Source organism: Phyllobates terribilis, unplaced genomic scaffold (assembly GCF_046119375.1).
Source record: "Phyllobates terribilis strain yellow unplaced genomic scaffold, ASM4611937v1 Scaffold_3__8_contigs__length_932513732, whole genome shotgun sequence".
In the NCBI taxonomy this organism is placed as follows: Eukaryota; Metazoa; Chordata; class Amphibia; order Anura; family Dendrobatidae; genus Phyllobates; species Phyllobates terribilis.
The window spans coordinates 171,165,954-171,183,854 of record NW_027362763.1 but is presented as its reverse complement, the minus strand read 5'-3'; the positions used below and the strand labels follow the sequence as shown (position 1 = coordinate 171,183,854).

The 17,901-nt window shown below is 44.1% G+C and overlaps 1 protein-coding gene across 2 annotated transcripts in view; it reads left to right on the top strand.

Annotated features, from left to right (window-relative positions):
• Positions 1–529: 529 nt before the first annotated feature.
• Positions 530–17,901, top strand: part of STAG1 (STAG1 cohesin complex component) — a 161,274-nt gene continuing 143,902 nt past the window's right edge. The window contains exon 1 of one of the 2 annotated variants that reach the window (XM_073674278.1): positions 530–639. The gene's annotated coding sequence lies outside the window, so the exon portion shown is untranslated. Of the gene's footprint in view, positions 967–17,901 lie in introns of both variants that reach the window. The other variant, XM_073674277.1, reaches the window with a different exon arrangement.

The following is a 17,901-nucleotide window of genomic DNA, read 5'->3' as shown; positions in this document are numbered from 1 at the left end:
GGGACACCGAGCCGTGAGGCTGACGGTGCGGGAAGCGCAGAATCTCAGGAAAACCTGCACAATAGTCGGTGTTGCGGTAAGTGTAATGCGGCTGCTGCTTCAGTAGATGGCAGCACTGTGCACTGTGCATCGTTCTTTCTTTCCAGACCTTCCTGTCACCATGACAACACAGCGACAGTGACCGCCCGGCTGGGAGCAGGAATGAAATTTACGCATGCGCCCTACCTCTTTAGTCCCCCCCCCCACCAGTTCTCTACTCCGCATGCGCATACAATACAGGGCAGAGGGGGAATTACTGAGCATGCGCATAGAATACACGGCAGACGGGGAATTAGTGAGCATGCGCAGTTATTCACACATAACGGCGAATTTTGTTCTTATTCTTAAAAAAAATGTCTGCGTGGGTTACTAGCGCTCACACAAGCAGGTCAGTTTCTATGGAGACACAGCCCTGCCTTGTTACCATGGTGATATCCTGACACCTCCTCTTCAGGGCCATGGTGACTGGGGTGGGGAACGCCTCCCTCTCTCTCCCGCCCGTTTCCATGGCGATTGAATCGACACCGCCCCCCTCTCAATCTCCCGCTCTGTTTCCGCCAGAGGGCGCCCGTTCCCCGGACAAGCGACGGCGCCATTCCGGTGAGCGAGATACCGCCAGATGGCGGCTTAGGATTGCTGCTCCCTGCCAGGCGCGGCCCGGGGGTGATTCCTATTATTATTATTATTTTATATCTCCCCGACCCCCCCGCAGCCCGGGCAATATACTAATATACATCCCGCCGCCAGGAGGAGCGCTCTCCGCCGGCCCGGGGCCTGGGCTGCCGGGGCATTAACCCCCTCCCGCCGGATCCTTTGTGCCCCTCACCCGAGGACTCGGTGCACCGGTAACCGTTCCGTGACCCCCCCCCCCCCCTCCGGGCGGGAGGACGACAGGAGGAAGGAGAAGAGCCGGGATGTCCATAGGAGGTGAGGCGGGCGGAGAAGATGGAGGCCGGAGCGCGGGAACTGGGGGAGGGGACGAGCGGCCGGGGCTTCCCGCCACCGGTCACACCGGCACCCAGTGTGCAGGGAACGGGAGCCGCCTCACTGCCGGCCAGCCCCGGGCTGCACCTGTCCCGGCTCCACACCGAGTGTCAGCTCTGTGGCCAAGTGCACAAAGTCTTATAAAGTGTCTGCTCCTGTGTGAGGGGTGAGGGCTCCGGTGTCCCTGGTTGTCAGAGGTGGCTGTGTCCTCAGTGGTGTCCTGTGTCCTCGGCAGGGTGCTCGGTGCTGGGCCGGTGTCGTCACGGATGGACATTGTCACAAAGTTGTGATGTCAGATGATGGCAGCTGATAGGTGGTGGTCGCTGGTCTGCCCGGGCCATGATTGTGGCCGGTCGTGTTGTATGAGATGGTCCGGACCCCCTCGTGTGTGACTCCGGCCGTCTGTACTGAGTAGATGGTGGTCACCATTGGGGACGTGTATGAGCCGCTCGTACGTTAGGTGACTGCCGGCTTTACAGGTGACAGCTCTGTCCCGACAGGAACGCTCGTCCCGGGTCGCTCCTGTGTCCTCTGAGAACATGGCGGCTCATCCCATGTCACTGGACAAAAGGATTGGGTGATTGAGCGCCAACCACTCATCCTTAAGTCCCCCGAACACATTAGATGGGCTGCCGATCCACCGAAATCTGAGGGTTTAACAGACTTGTGTATGGGGGCGGCTTTAAGGAGTACTTTTTTTTGTTTACTATGTATTTTCCCATAACATTTGCACATCTGTGGGTCTCCTGATAGCCTGTCCATGGGATCACATTTGGGTCAGGAGATTCAGCCAGTCCATGCTCAGTCCATGACACACAGGTGTGTGAATACGGCACAAGGAGCCAAGATTGACAGCAGCAGCTCCTGATGAACCTTGTTGACTTTGATGAATTGGTCACAAATCCTCCACCGCAGAGGCTATCCCACAAACGTATCCCCTATGAAGATTAGATAATGATCGCTGGAGGTCCAGCAGCTTAGCCCTCTCCGATCACAAGGGTCTTCTCCTAGTGCATGTGTGACCACCACTCTGTCCCCCTCTATGGGTCTGCGGCAGTGTTGGTGCACGCGTGGTCATCGCTGTCAGTGACTGGAGCAGTGGAGACACGTGTACTATCATGGCATCCACACAGGACGGTCTAGGATCAGATGTGTGATACACATTTTGGGATAACCCGTTTCCTTTTACACAGGACGATTATCTAGAAAGCTTTTCAATCACTGTTAAGTCATCTGTCATCGAGAATTGTGTTGATGCTGATGCCCTACTAGTTATACACAGTCCCTCTGTTGGTGGCTTGTAGTTAGATGGCTGACGCCTCACTATTGGTACATTCGTGGCTGGTTTTTCTGTGACATGAGTATGTCTGGTGAAAGTCTCCATCTTTTCCTATTGGTTGGAGAATTTCCCCAAACCATTCCCTGATTGCAGAAGTTGGGGGGAAAAGACTGATCGGGCTGTAAGGCTATGTGCCCACGATGCAGAAATGCTGCATATTTTTAACCTTCTCCCTGGCAGGAAAAACGCATGCGTTTTTTACATGGTTTTTCCCGCCAGGTAGAAGCGTTTGTCAAGCGTTTTTGCATGCATTTCTGCATGCGGGTTATCAAGTGCTTTCCAAGCGATTTTAGTATCACTTGGAAAAGTGCTTGACCACTTGTTCACACTATATAAATCCATGCAACCGGTTTATACTCACCTTCTGGTGTCCTCCCGGTGTTATCTCCGCTGCGTCCGGTGTGTTGGGCGGCTCTCGCTGTTGTGATGGGTCACATGACTCAGTGACGTCATGGCCGGTCCTTCACAACAGCGCGAGCAGTGCAAAACACCGGGAGGACAACGGAAGGTGAGTATAAACTTTATTTTTTATTTTAAATTCTTTTTTTTTTACAGTATCTATGGTACCCAGGTCTGGATGAGAGTCTCCTCTAGACTTGGGTACCATCCGCACATAGAAACGCATAATATCCGTGTGTACAAATGTACAGACGCGGATATTATGCGTTTCAATGCAAGTCAATGGCGGCGATTACGCTGCGTGTCCGCAAAATTAATGGACATGCTGCGGATTTTTGAGCGCAGCATAAGGCTGTGTGCCCACGTAGCGTTTTTCAAGCGTTTTTGATGCGGAATTTCCGCAGCGGAAACGCTTGGTAATCCGCACCCCATGGTCCCCAATGTGATTCCGCAAGTTCTATGCACATGCTGCGGATTTTTCCGCAGCGTTTATGCTGCGTTCAAAAATCCGCAGCATGTCATTTAATTTTGCGTTTCCGCAAGCGGAATTGCCTTTGTCCAATGCATAAAAAACGCAAGGCAATTCCGCATGTGGAAAACGCGTGATAAACGCGCGAAAAATGCGCGATAAACGCGTGCGGAATTCCGCATGCGTTTTTCCGGGAGAGGACTTGCAGAAATTAAGCAGAAATTTTCTGCTTCATAAATGCAACGTGGGCACATAGCCTAAATGCTGCGGAAAAATCCGCAACATGGGCATTGACATTGCGGCTTGTCATTGGGGACCATGGGGGGCAGATTACCAAGCGTTTATCCTGCGGAAATTCCGCAGCATAAACGCTTGGAAAACGCATAGTGGGCACACAGCCTAAGGCTATATGCCCACGATGCCGAAATGCTCCGGATTTTTTCCTGAGCGTTTCTGCATCTCCCTGGCAGAAAAAACTCATGCGGATTGTACATGGTTTTTCCTGCCAGGGACATGCGGCTGTGAAGCGTTCTTCACATGCATTTCTGCATGCGGGTTGTCAAGCGCTTTCCAAGCGATTTTAGCATCACTTGGAAAGTGCTTGTCAACTTGGTCACACTATATAAATCCATGCAAAAGGCATGGATTTATCTAGTGTGACCGCAAAGAATGTTGAAAAATAAAAAAATAATGTATACTTACCTTCCGATGACCCGCGCTGGTCTTGCTTTGCTCCATCCAGGCTGCCGGCAGATCGCGGTACACTGTACTAGGACCTGCCGTCACATGACTGTGACATCAGCGTAGGTCCTACAGTCCACCGCGAGTTGCCGGCAAGTACAGAGAAGGAGTCGGAAGGTGAGTATAATATTTTTGTTTTATTTCATTCTTTTTTTTACAGTTTCTGTGGTACCCAGGTCTGGATGAGAGTCTCCTCTCCTCCACACCCGGGTACCAGCCGCACATTGAAACGTTTGGATTCCGCTTGTGCACATGTAGTGATGCGGAATCCAATGCAAGTCAATGGCGGCGATTACGCTGCGTGTCCGCAAAATTAATTTACATGCTGCGGATTTTTGAGCGCAGCATAAACGCTGCGGAAAAATCCGCAGCATGGGCATTGACATTGCGGCTTGTCATTGGGGACCATGGGGGGGGGGGGCGGATTACCAAGCGTTTCCCAAGCGTTTATGCTGCGGAAATTCCGCAGCATAAACCCTTGGAAAAAGCATAGTGGGCACACAGCCTTAGATTTCAGCATCTGATCCTTGGGTTCTCCAGGAGATAAGCAATCTCCAAATGTCTGTCTGCGGCTTACTTCTCTCTCCCCATTTGGAAGAAGCCAAGGTTGTATATACCTGGCGATCAGGAGGAATATCATGTGTGCTCCTGTGCACCCTTGTAAAGTGTTTATTTTTGACCAGATCACTGACTATTGTTTTGCGTTCTCAACTGATGGCCCTCGTTGTCCTGCGCACACCCCATCCTCTGTTGTCACTAGTACATGTGCTGTAGATGGCAGGGTATAATATAGTGGTGTTGTGCTTTTACTCCATACATTTGTATATAGAGACTAATCAGTCCTGTGACCCACACTTCTTTAGGCTATGTGCCCACGTAGGAGATTTGATGCAGAGCTTTTTTGCCTCTCTGGCAGAAAAAAATGCATGCATATTTACATGCGTTTTTTCTGCCAGAGACAAGCATTTTTTCAGCTCTTTGAGGCTGTGTGCCCACGTAGCATTTTTCAAGCGTATATGCTGCGGAATTTCCGCAGCGTAAACGCTTGAAAAACGCATGTATATCCGCACCCCATGGTCCCCAATGGCATTCCGCAATGTCAATGCCCATGCTGCGGATTTTTCCGCAGCGTTTATGCTGCGTTCAAAAATCCGCAGCATGTCATTTAATTTTGCGTTTCCGCATGCAGAATTGCCTTTGTCCAATGCATAAAAAACGCAAGGCAATTCCGCATGTGGAAAACGCGTGATAAACGTGCGAAAAATGCGCGATAAACGCGTGCGGAATTCCGCATGCGTTTTTCCGGGAGAGGACTTGCAGAAATGAAGCAGAAATTTTCTGCTTCATAAATGCAACGTGGGCACATAGCCTTACATGCTTTTTCGCATGCGTTTTTTTCAAGCAGTTTTCCAAGTGATTTTGAGCATCACTTGGAAAAGTGCTTGACAAGTTGGTCACACAATATAAATCCATGCAACCGGCATGGATTTATAATGTGTGAACAACTAATGCTTTAAATGCAGCATCTATAGTAAATAAAAAAAAGAAAAAAAAAAAAGAGAATTAAAACATTAAAAATAATATAAAAAAACCTGTATACTCATCTCTCCTTGGCGTCCCGCGGTGTACTGTCAGGACATAATTTAGTCAGCTGATGGTCACGCACCCATCACCTGACCGTCGACGTCAGCGGTCGCATGACCATCAGGTGACTAAATGACGTCACCTCAGGTCCTGACAGTAGACCACGGGACCCCAAGGAAAGAGGACGTGGCCGGGAGCAGACCGGGGGCCGCCGGAGAGGTGAATATACAGGTTTTGTTTATTTTTAACTTTTTTATTTCTTTTTTTCAACGCGTGGTAGCCAGGATGAAGAGGAGTTGTAGTCTGGTCTTCATCCCGGGTACCACACGCTCCACGATTACGCTGCAAATTCGCGGCCATTGAATTTAATTGAAACGCAGCAGATCCACATATACCTGCGGGTTTGCTGCTTTTCAATGTTCCTCAATGGCTGCGAATTTGCAGCGTAATCGCGGTAGAAATGGTCATTCTGAGTTTTGCAACACAATGCGAATTCGGCGCGCAAATTAGCGCATCATGTGCACAACACATCCGAATTCACATTGCTTTGCATGGCAGACGGTTTTACAAGCGTTTTCGCGGCCAGAAAAACGCTACGTGTGCACTTAACCTTACTGTTGCTTGATGCCACCTGGTTGTGCACATGCTTTGCTCCGATGTCACATTTAATGGCTTGGCCATCATGACCGGTCATATTTGCTTTATATTGTTGCTGTTTTTGGCAGGGCTGTGGAGTCGGTATAAAATTGACCGTCTCTTAAAATGTATAATAAATTGGGTACAGCAGTTCAATGCCGTTTGTGGGGAATATTTTTTCATAAGAATTTGGGAGTTATGAAATGTCCTATAAATGTCTGTCCTATTCCTGATCTAAGGGTCTAGACCAGTGTTTCCCAAATTCCAGTCCTCACAGACACCACAGGTCATGTTTTCAGGATTTCCATAGTATTGCACAGGTGAGAGAATTCCTGATGCCTTGATGATACTTCCATCACCTGTGCAATACTATGGAAATCCTGAACCCATGACCTGTGGGGTCCGTGAGGACTGGAGTTTGGGAAACACTGGTCTAGACTTTTAGCTGAGATGAATCTGTGCTACAGTAAATTTATCACTTAAACGTGAGCCATGTATGAGGGAGTCGTGGAGTGGCATGGAAGATGAGTCGGAGGTTTGGCTTACCAACTCCACAGCTCTGGTTTTTGGGGCTGCTTTGATTTTATATTTGGCTGGTGCCATTACATGGGACGATACTGCATCTGTAGGTTTATAGCAGCACAACTGGCTGCCAATGTCTGTAAAGTAAAAGCTGCCATTATATTGTGAGTGGGGCAGAGCTCTAGGGCTGGAGCCTGGACCATACTGAGGGCCTAATGATTGGTAACGTACCTAGAACCATGGGGGCAGTTTGGATATTTTCATGAGTGGAAACTTGTACTGCTGCCCCATTATATCCCCTTTGATGACTTCTTGATGTATCTAGTTGGAAGGAATTGGAAGCTAAAAATGCACAGTTGCTGAAATGGTGATTTTATTGGTCAGAATTTCCACTGGGATTAGGAGTAAATATGCTGAACTGTTGAGTACAGTCCTAGGCTTGGTCACATGTGGGTTTATTCCAAGAGGTGCAATCCTATGTCTAGTAACCATTAGATTAATTCTCAGCAGTATAGTCCTAGGTCTAGTCACTGGTGAACTTATTCCCAATGGTGTAGTCCTAGATCTGGGCACCTGTCGATTTTAATTCTTGGTGGGTTCTAGGTCTGGGAATTGGTGGTTTTCTTCTCTGTGGTCCATTCCTAGGTCCGGGCACCGGTGAATTAATTCTCGGTGGTCCAGTCATAGGTCCGAGCACGAATGGATTAATTCTCGGCGGTCCAGTCCTAGGTCTGGGCACCGGTGGATTAATTCTCGGCGGTCCAGTCCTAGGTCCGGGCACCGGTGGATTAATTCTCGGCGGTCCAGTCCTAGGTCTGAGCACTAATGGATTAATTTTCGGCGGTCCAGTCATAGGTCCGAGCACTAATAATGGATTAATTCTCAGCGGTCCAGTCCTAGTTCTGGGCACCGGTGGATTCTCGGCGGTCCAGCCCTAGGTCTGGGCACCGGTGGATTAATTCTCGGCGGTCCAGTCCTAGGTCTGGGCACCGGTGGATTAATTCTCGGCGGTCCAGTCCTAGGTCTGGGCACCGGTGGATTAATTCTCGGCGGTCCAGTCCTAGGTCTGGGCACCGGTGGATTAATTCTCGGCGGTTCAGTCCTAGGTCTAGGCACCGGTGGATTAATTCTCGGCGGTCCAGTCCTAGGTCTGGGCACCGGTGGATTAATTCTCGGCGGTCTAGTCCTAGGTCTGGGCATTGGTGGATTTTCTTGGTGGCAGGCTATAACCAGTAGACATTAAATTGTAGCTATCACAGAATTTGGGCTCATGTAGATTTTTTAGTTTGGGGAGGAGTTTTTCATGACTGGCGGGTGGACATTACATTTTTCAGCTTGATAATTAAGCAAGTTGGCGATTAGAGCTCACAATTATGTATGGCTGAACCCTTAAAAATAGGTTAACTGGTCGACCTTTACTTGACAGAGTGAAGTTATAGCAGAAAGACACTTGCAGGACAAAGACACATGAAGGAGATGACTCGGATAGTCTGAAGCATTGATAGCATTTCCCATCACCTGGAGGCTGTCTTGCTATTACTTTATCTGTCCCTGTGACCTTCCTGATAAATCTGCCCTGTGCCTTGCAGGGAGGTTATTCTTGATAAATGAGGCCGTGTTTATGGTATTACAGGTATAACATACTTGTTATTTCCGGTTTGACAAGTATCTTCTTGAAGCCTCATCCAGGTTTACAGGTCAAACGCTCCATAAAGTCGGCCTTGGGGCCATGAATACTGTCCTAATGGGTGTGCTTCTAATGTGGCGTCACCGGCTTCTCTGAGGATAATGGCTTCTGATACTGTGTCTATTGTTCTTCATGGTGACAGGATGGATCCTCTGCTGCTGAACCCATACATCATGTGATGGCCTCTTTATCTTGTTTGCACACACACATTACAGCCAGATATCTCAGCAGTGTCAGTGCTTTTATGTTTAGAATAATGTCTGGGGGAAGGGGTTGTGCTACTACTTTTCAGGGGTAGCGGGATCTAGGGCTGCTTTTCAGTGGAAGGGGGCCTAGGGCTTCTCTAGGTGCTATTTTTGCTGGAGGTTTCTTCTGTTCATTGTATAACATTAATATAAAATACTGACCTATAATAACCTCATCTAAGGCCGAGTTCAAATGAGCAGATGTGAAAATCGTATTTGTACATCAACATTTAAAAAAAACAAAACCAGAAAGTAAACTATTAAGACACACACACACACCAGTATTAAGTACTCGGATAACTGGTTATCCGAGTATCTTGGGCATGCTCAGATAATATGTTCGAGTCCCTGCGGGGCTGCTATTCAGCCTCAACACATGCAGGGATTGCCTAACAAACAGGCAATCCCCTTGTGTTGTGGCTGACTAGCAGCCACAAAACATGCAGTCGCAAAGACTCGAACACATTATCTGAGCACGCCCAAGATACTCTGAGAACCACATTTGCTCCTCACTAGTAATAATGAGAAAGGACACGGAAAATTATTAAACACGTTTACTGAAATTTATTGAATACTTTGCACAAAAGCCTTTGTTGGTGATGACAACTTCAAGATGCCTCCTGTATGGAGAAACTAGTCGCATGCATTGCTGAGCTGTGATTTTGATCCATAATAAATATATATTTTTTTCTATAGCGCCAACATATTTCACAGCACTTTACATTTTAGAGGGGACTTGTACAGACAATAAAAGACATTACGGAATAACACTAATCACAAAAATCAACAGATACCAAGAGGAGTGATGGCCCTGCTTGCAAGCTTACAATCTGAGGAAATAGAGGAGACACGAAAGGTGGATGGTAACAATTGCTTGTATTGTATGGTCCAACCATCAATGTAATAGGGTATTCACATAATGCTGAATGAACTGGTCACCAACCAATATGTGTACAACTACAGACACAGAGGTCTATTAAGTGTATGGAGGGTGTGTGAACAGATGCTTCGAGGGTCCTGATTTTAAATGAAAATTTGTATGGGAAAAACAGGGATAGTTAGAAAAGTGTGCTGAGGGGATAGTCTTAAAAATGTGTTTTTAGGGAACGCTTAAAACTGTGGGTATTGGGGATGAATCAAAGTGTCCTGGGTAGTGTGTTCCAAAGAATTGATGCAGCACGTGATGTCTTAGAGACTGGAGTGGGGGTGGGTTCGGATTGAGGATGTTAATCTTAGGTCATTAGCAGAACTGAGGGCATGGGTAGGGTGGTAGACTTAGACGAGGGAGGAGATATAGGGTGGTGCTGAACCGTGAAGTGCTTTGTGGGTGAGAATGATGAGTTTATGTTGAACTCTGTAGCGGAAGGGTAACCAGTGCAATGACTGGCACAGGGTGGAGGCATCGGTGTAGCGGTTGGAGAGGAATATCATCCTGGCTGCTGCATTCAGGATAGATTAGAGAGTGGAGAGTTTAGTAAGAGGGAGACTAATTAGTAGAGAGTTGCAATAGTCCAGACGAGAATGAATAAGAGCTACAGTAAGGCTATGTGCCCACTATACAGAAATGCTCCGGATTTTTTCCTGAGCGTTTCTGCATCTCCCTGGCAGAAAAAACGCATGCGGATTGTACATTATCTATGAGCTCAAAAACCTTTCAGGTGATGCGGTTTTTTAAAAAGCTGATCAGCTTTTGCAGCTGAAAAACGTATCCTCAAAAAACGCAGCAAAAACGCTGTGTGTGAATGTAGCCTTAGATCAGGAATAGAACAGCCATTTATAGGGCATTTCATAACTTTTCCAAATTCCTATGAAAAAATATTCCCCACAAACTGCATTGATCTACTGGACCCAATTTATTATATATTTTAGGAGTCTGAGTTGGTCCATTTTATATCGACTCCGACTCCACAGCCCTAGCCCAGAGTAGTGACCATTATTAGATTTAGCTGTTAGATCATTAAAGACTTTAGTGAGGCAGTTTCAGTAGAGTGTAAAGAGCGGAAACCAGATTGTAGAGGGTCAAGAAAAGAGTTATCTGAGAGATGGTGGGTTAGATGAGTGGACCAAGCATTCCAGGAGTTTAGAGATTAAAGGAAGGTCTATAGCTAGCAGCACAGTTTTGGCTGAGAGATGGTTTTTTAAGTAATGGATGTTTTAAATGAGAAGGGAAAGATACCAGATGAGAGAGAGATTAAATATTTTATTTAGGTGAGTGGTGACAGACAGGGAAATGGACTGAAGGAGATGTGAGGGAATAGATTCACTGGTGGAAGTAGTAGTGCGAGAAGATACAAGGAGCTTGATCACTTTTTCTTCCGTGACTGGTTCTAAGACAGAGAGTGAGCTAGATGCAATGGGGGAGGTAGGACCGTGCATGGTATTGAGGGATTGGGAGAAACTTTCCTGTCGTCGGCTATGGTCATTTTTTTTATTTGAAATAATTGGCCAGATTGTCAGCGCTGAGGTTGGTGGTCGGGAACTTCACTCTTGGATTGAAAAGGGAATGAAAAGTTTCAGAGACATTTAGGGTTGTTGGAATGTGAGGTGATAAGGGTGTTGAAATAGGTTTGTTTGGAGAGGTGAAGGCCAGAGTTGTATGTTTTAAACATAAACTTAAAGGCCCATTCTTCCACACAAAAACTCTTTAAATCTTGAAGGTCCCCGTGGGCTCCTTCTATGAAGTCTGAGCTTTTGTTCCTTCCATACATTTTCTATTGGATTCAGGTCAGGTGATTGGCTGGGCCATTCTAGCAGCTAATTTTCTTTTTCTGAAACTTTAATTGAGAGTTTCTTTGGCTGTGTTTGGGATCATTCTCTTGCTGAAATGTCCACCCTAGTTTCATCCAAGGCGGTGGAGGTGGAGTTGGTATAAAATGGACAGACTTCGGCTCCTATAATATATAATAAATTGGGTTCAGTAGTTCAGTGCAGTATGTGTTGTAAATTTTTTCATAAGAATTTGGGAAAGTTATGAAATGTCCTATAAATGTCTGTTTTGTTCTTGATCTAAGGATCTCTGCTTTTAGTTGAGATGAATCTGTTCACTTTATGTACACGCTGAGTAGTGAGACAGTGCTGTGGAGTCGGAGGTTTGGCTTACCGACTCAACAGCCCTGGTTTCATCTTCATCAACCTGGTAGATGGCAGCAGATTTTTTATCAAGAATATCTCTGTACATTTGTCAATTCATTCTTCTTTCAATCATATGAAGTTTGCCATTGCCGTATGCTGAAAAACAGCCCGACACCATGATGTTCCCATCTCCAAACCTAATTGTTAGTATAGTGTTTTTCGGGGGATATGCAGTGACTTTTGACCTCCAAACAATGTGTGTATTATGGCATCCAAAGAGTTCAATTTTGGTCTCATCTGATCAGACTATATGCTCCCAGTATTTCACAGGCTTATCTAAATGTTGTTGAGCAAATTTTAAATGAGCTTGAACATGCTTTTTATTCAGCAATGGAGTCTTGCGTGGTGAGTGTGCATACAGGCCATGGATGTTGAGTGCATTACTTATAGTTTTCTTTGAAACAATTGTACCTGCTGATTCCTGGTCTTTCTGTAGCTCTCCACAGGTGGCATTTGGCTCTTGGACAACTCTTCTGATTCTTTTCACTCATCTGTCTGAAATCTTGTGAGGAGCACCTGGTTGTGGCCGGTTTATGACGAAATGATATTCTTTACGCTTCTGGATCATGGCCCTAACGCTCACTAGAATCTTCAGTAGTTTAGACATTCTTCTGTAACCAATGCCATCACTATGTTTTGCAGCAATAAGGTTGCGAATGTCTTGAGTGTTCATTGGTTTTACCCACCATGATATGTTACTTGTGTGGCTTCTTGGTTAGTGAGACACCTTTTTATTGGCCATCGGTTGAACTAGCTGATATTATTTGTCACTAAGTGGCAGGGTTGCTTACTGACAGATTTCAGTTGGTGTCCTAACTTCCCATGGCTTTTTGCACGTGTTATTTCTCATTATTATACATAATTTATGGACATTTATGGTTTGATTTCTTTGCCTGTGGATTGGATGGGTTGTTACAGACGTCTGGTGAGAATTTCATGTCAATGGTACCTTTAGGAATATATTTACATAGAAAATTGCTGATGTGTTCAATACTTATTTCACCCGCTGTATATGTATATTTACACTTTCATAGCTTTGAATAGAGAAATCACATCTGTAATATGGATAAGGATAGAACATGCTGCGGTTTTATATATATATTTTTTCTCCCCGTGGACTCTTAGCTGTGTGAATATATTATAATCTGAACAGGTCTGCTGAGTAACATTGGTCATTGTGACATGCGATCTTTTAGCACAGACAGCACATGTAGGTATAATACACTAGTCTGAACGAGCCCTAATAGGAGATACTTAGGGGCTTGAAGTGTTGACAGTCAATTGTAACTAACATTCAGTACTCTGCTTTCTTAGTGATGTAGTTTGATGGTTCAAAATGTTTTTCTTGGTTACCTTGTAATTGTGCGATATTTATTAGTTTATCATTCTGTTCATTTATTATCTTTATGTAATTTGTAACTTTTACTATTAATGAGTGACCTATAGAGACTCCTGGCCTCGAATTGCAAGCTGGACCTTCTCCAATATTAGTGTCACTAATGCTGTTGTGGTTGGTGACGTACGATTTCTACAGACTGCAATGTACATGGAATACTTTCCTATGCTATGACTGAACAGAATTATTATTTTTTTTTACATATTGAGAAATACTTTTTAGCAAGGTTTTCCAGCCTTAATGAATAAATACTTGTGCTCTGTAAAGATGATGATTGTTTTTAGACCTGAGTGGGTCCCACCCATCTTGTGACCGCTCTTCTCCAATGGCTACAAGACCATAGCCAGAATTTAATGGGCTCCTCCTGTGAGTTAAGAGATGCATTGAAATCTGGTATATAGTAGCAGGAGCTGAATAGATTTATAGTTTTCTGGAAGAAACTCAATAAAACTTGTATTTTATTCTGAGCTGCTGGCTGTTTATTTTAAAGCTTTGTGCACATTTGTGTCATAGCTTTCACATCAATCTGAATCTATGTACGACTGATGTTTTGACTTACATTTGGCCATTGGAGTGCCATCATTCTGACAGCAAGAGATTTGGCGAAAGCTGCACGATTCTTACAGATAAAGGGATGACCACTTCTTTTTTAGCCTTTTGGCTTGGCTCTTTTCACTTTGTGGATGGGCAGAAGCTCCTCCCATGGGACCAGAGGCAGCGGCATCTCCCAGGAGTGCATTGCGGTCGGCTCTTGCTAAAAACTGACAAATGATTTACCAGTAACTTTCTTCTGGCTCTAAACCTCTTGACCATTTGAAGTTAGATTATATCAGGATTTTTTTAGTCTGCTTTTATGAAGGCTTCCAATCCTGGTATGTATAAATATTCAAATGCCCAGGCCTTGGAAGGTTGTAGGACACAATTGTGCATGTTGATTATAGCATCACATAATTAATTGGGTTGTCTAAAATGTGGGTTTATTAAGAAGACTTCCTATTTGAGTTTCTAATTTTAGTTGATATCTGGCCAATAAATGAAGTCACTCCAAGGAGCAGGAGACATAATGGCTGGGCAAATGGTGAAGGTATAATGTATAGATGCTCTCCTCAAAAGTAGAAATGTGCTTAAATATCCATCATTACTTATGAGCCAGCCTTATTGTGGTCTTTTATACTGAAACTTTTTTAAGGAGCTCATTTCTTGCCCATTGCAGTAGAGCTGGCATCCGCCCATGTTTGCAGGTTCTCTTTGCCTCTGGTTACATAAATCTGGCGTTTGCTCCTAACCCCACATAAGGGACTTGGTTCTCCACTTATTCCTGCTATTGAACCAAAAATCTTCTACATTAATATTCAGCTACTTTCCTCATTTAACTCCTCATCAGTGATGGTGTGAGGTGCAAATTAAAGCTGCAATTCAAGACAGTATAGAGAGGAATAAATGATGTCAGACGCCTCTAATAGTGAGAAGAGGGGATATAACATTACTATGTACCTAGAACAGTTGGTCATTGCTGCTGAAATCTGCATCTTCAGACCACTTAGATCTTGTGTTTTGGTACCTTTTTTTTTTTAAGGATTTTTTTTTCACTGTTTTCTGTGGATTTGCTTCTAAGCCATCCACATCTAAAAAACATGGATGAACATTTCATTCTTTTTTTTTTTTTTTTTTTTTTTTAATTAAGGGGAATTTTTACAACAAAAGGGAGGGGGAGGAAAATTAAAATTTTATTATGCATACAAACTGTAATTTCAATAAGATATATACAGTTTAAAATGAGGGGAGGAATAAACTGGGAAATTGTAAGAGAAAGGGAATATTGACCAGTTAAAGCATTCTAGAATTCTGTAGAGGGAAGAGAAGGGGAAGAGGAAAGGGGATAAGGAGGAAAACGTTGAAAGTAACCGTTGTTTGATGCACTTTTAATTGATGTGTGTAGCAATATGATTTTTTTTATGCTTTTCCACAATTTGAGTGGAAAATGCAGCAAAGAATTCACAGGACTCTTGCTAACATACATGGTAAAACTGATATACGTGAACTACCATCCCAATTTTTCATTTAATTGAATGGCAAATTTGAAGAGTTTTGTCAAGAAATCTGCGCCTTTAAAACGTAAAAAAAAAATTCTGCGTAAATATGCTTAATCCATCATAAAACTGTAAAAATTATTTTTATTGACTTCAAAGGGACAACCCTATAGTGCACAATGTGATGTCCCATCCCCACCCAAATGTTTTTGTTTTTTTTGGGGGTAAGTGGGGAAAGGCATAAACCACTGCTAGACACCTCCAGCAGAAACTGATCTCCTGTGGAGACCATCAGCCTCCCCTTCCCCCAACATCTGTCAGGTGGCAAAAATGAGTGGCTTTACCCTAGTTTGGTGTCTAGAACCTTTGGAAATAATATTCTATGAGGATCACATTGGATTTCCTATGTTTTTTACTTCATATGAAGGTGGTGCTGGCATGTTGGCTCCATTACCCACTATACCTATTCTGAGAATTGACCTCCACCTTTGCTACTTTCCCCTTCCAACATGTAGCAGGACACCTCCCGGCTGCTTGACTTCTCACCACTAGGAGATTTAATGCGATTTAATGCTTCTCTGCACCAATTACCCAAAGGAAAGGGGAAAACCAGGTCATTGAAGGGGATGGCTGGCAACATTGATTCAGCTTCTTATTACGCCGATGGGATCTCCTGGCAAACAAAGCCCATGTATATGTGGAGCTTGTAGAAAGACTGGATCTTATTTATGTATATTTGCTCTCCAATCTGGTTTTCATTCTGCTTATTTTACCCTTACACTTAACCCCTTGTGTACTCAAAACAATAATAAAAATTTCATATCGCCGATAGGTTTGGATTTTGCTTGGATACTTAAATGAGGGGTTTTTTTTGTTTAATTTAGAAGCCCCCACCGTACACGGTCTATAACTTGGACTGAAGTTTGTTCTCCCTGTGTTTGCGTGGGTTTTTTCCCACACTTCAAAAACATATTGATAGGGAATCTAGATTGTGAGCCCAGAAGTACATTGATAAGATCTCAGCACGGAAACACTTTTTTTTTTTTTTTTTTAATACATCCAATTGTGAAACTTATTATTATTCCAAGACCTATTGATTAAAATGTATCTTGATAGTGGCACAACCCATTTAAAGAAGTTAACTGAGACTTAGAAGTTGAGGACCTCTCATTAGGATATGTCATCAGTATGGGATAGGTGGGAGTCTGATACCCGGCATCACCATCGACCAGCTTTTTGTAGGTTTTTCGGATGTACACGGTGTAAAGAATAAGGAGAAGACAGTTCTGTAGACTGTTGAGCGGCTTTCCTTGGATAGTTCTGCTCCCCTTCTGTTTTAATAGGAGCTGAGCTGCAACAACAATGAGCCAGGGACACTGCATGCAGTATATGGAGCTGTGCTGTACACTTTGTACATTATCTCCTCGGGGGTTGTGTCAAGCCTATGCTGGGGATAATCAATACTAAATTCCTGGAACCACTCTTGATGAAGCGCTAAACATAAATAATGCAAAAAAGAACCTGTTCCTCCCTTCTAATAATCCTGTTTTTTCTCGAGTTACAAGTGAAACTGAGAAATGTGTGTAGACTGAAAACTGTAGGTAGACATTTTCTCTGGCTCAGGAGATCAGCCATGCCCCTTCCATTCCCCTCACAAGTCAGTGTCTGGCTGTAGATTACTTACTGCAGCCGTAAAAAAAAAAAAAAAAAAGTTTGTTTTTCACCTTGGCTGCTAAATATCTGCTTTTTTTGATATGTTTATTTATTGTTCACTTCAGCCATAGCCTCTCTCCTCTGCATTACTACCATAAGTTTATGAAGCCTTGTTCCTGCAGTTGCTTAGCAGATCATTAAAAAGATTAGCCCGTGTTCTCTGCAGCATTTCTAGAAGACTTTTTTAGTTTGGACACTTGTAGTATTCATTTCTAGGCTTGATGTTATTATAAGATGCAGTTTTCGATTTCTGCAATCCTCTTTCCTACAGTGATTTTCCCCAATGCAAAAAAAACTGTCCCATAGACATCAGTCAAGTAAAGAACTCTGCACTAAAATTGCAGTGAGTTAAATAAATCATTTTTTTAATGGCAATGTTTCGGTCCTAATTATTGGATTTTCATCAGTACTGTTATCTTATGTTTTGCCAGAAATGCAGCGCTGTAAGTAATAAGCGCCATTCCACAGCGACGCATGTCACATTACATACAGTGCTGCTTTTCTGGCAGGACATAAGATGAGCACAGTGATTTTTTTGTTTAACACTGCAGCCGGGGCTGAACACTCTGAAAGGGAACAACCCCTTTAATATGCTTGTTCTGTGCCCGTAGAACATCATATTATCGGCTGCGCACCATCTGATTACATGGAGTGATGTGCTTTTGATAAAGGCTCATATACAGATGACTGTGAAAATGTCTGAGCATTAACAGACAGTAAGTCTCCCAACCGGAGCTTGACCACCTTTTAGGTATATATGAGGCTGTTGATTTTGGGTTGAGAGACCCGCGGACTGTCGATGCGTTGCGGCCCGTTCTCAAACAGTCTCAGACATCTTCATGGCCCATAATGATGATTTTTTTATGCCTACCTTGAAATCATGACTCCTGATGAACAAGTGTTGAGTATTTCTGTGATTCCTCGTTTCCCTTTTATATTGGCTTTTGTAAAAGCGGTATTAGTGAAAACTGTAAGGTTTCAGGAT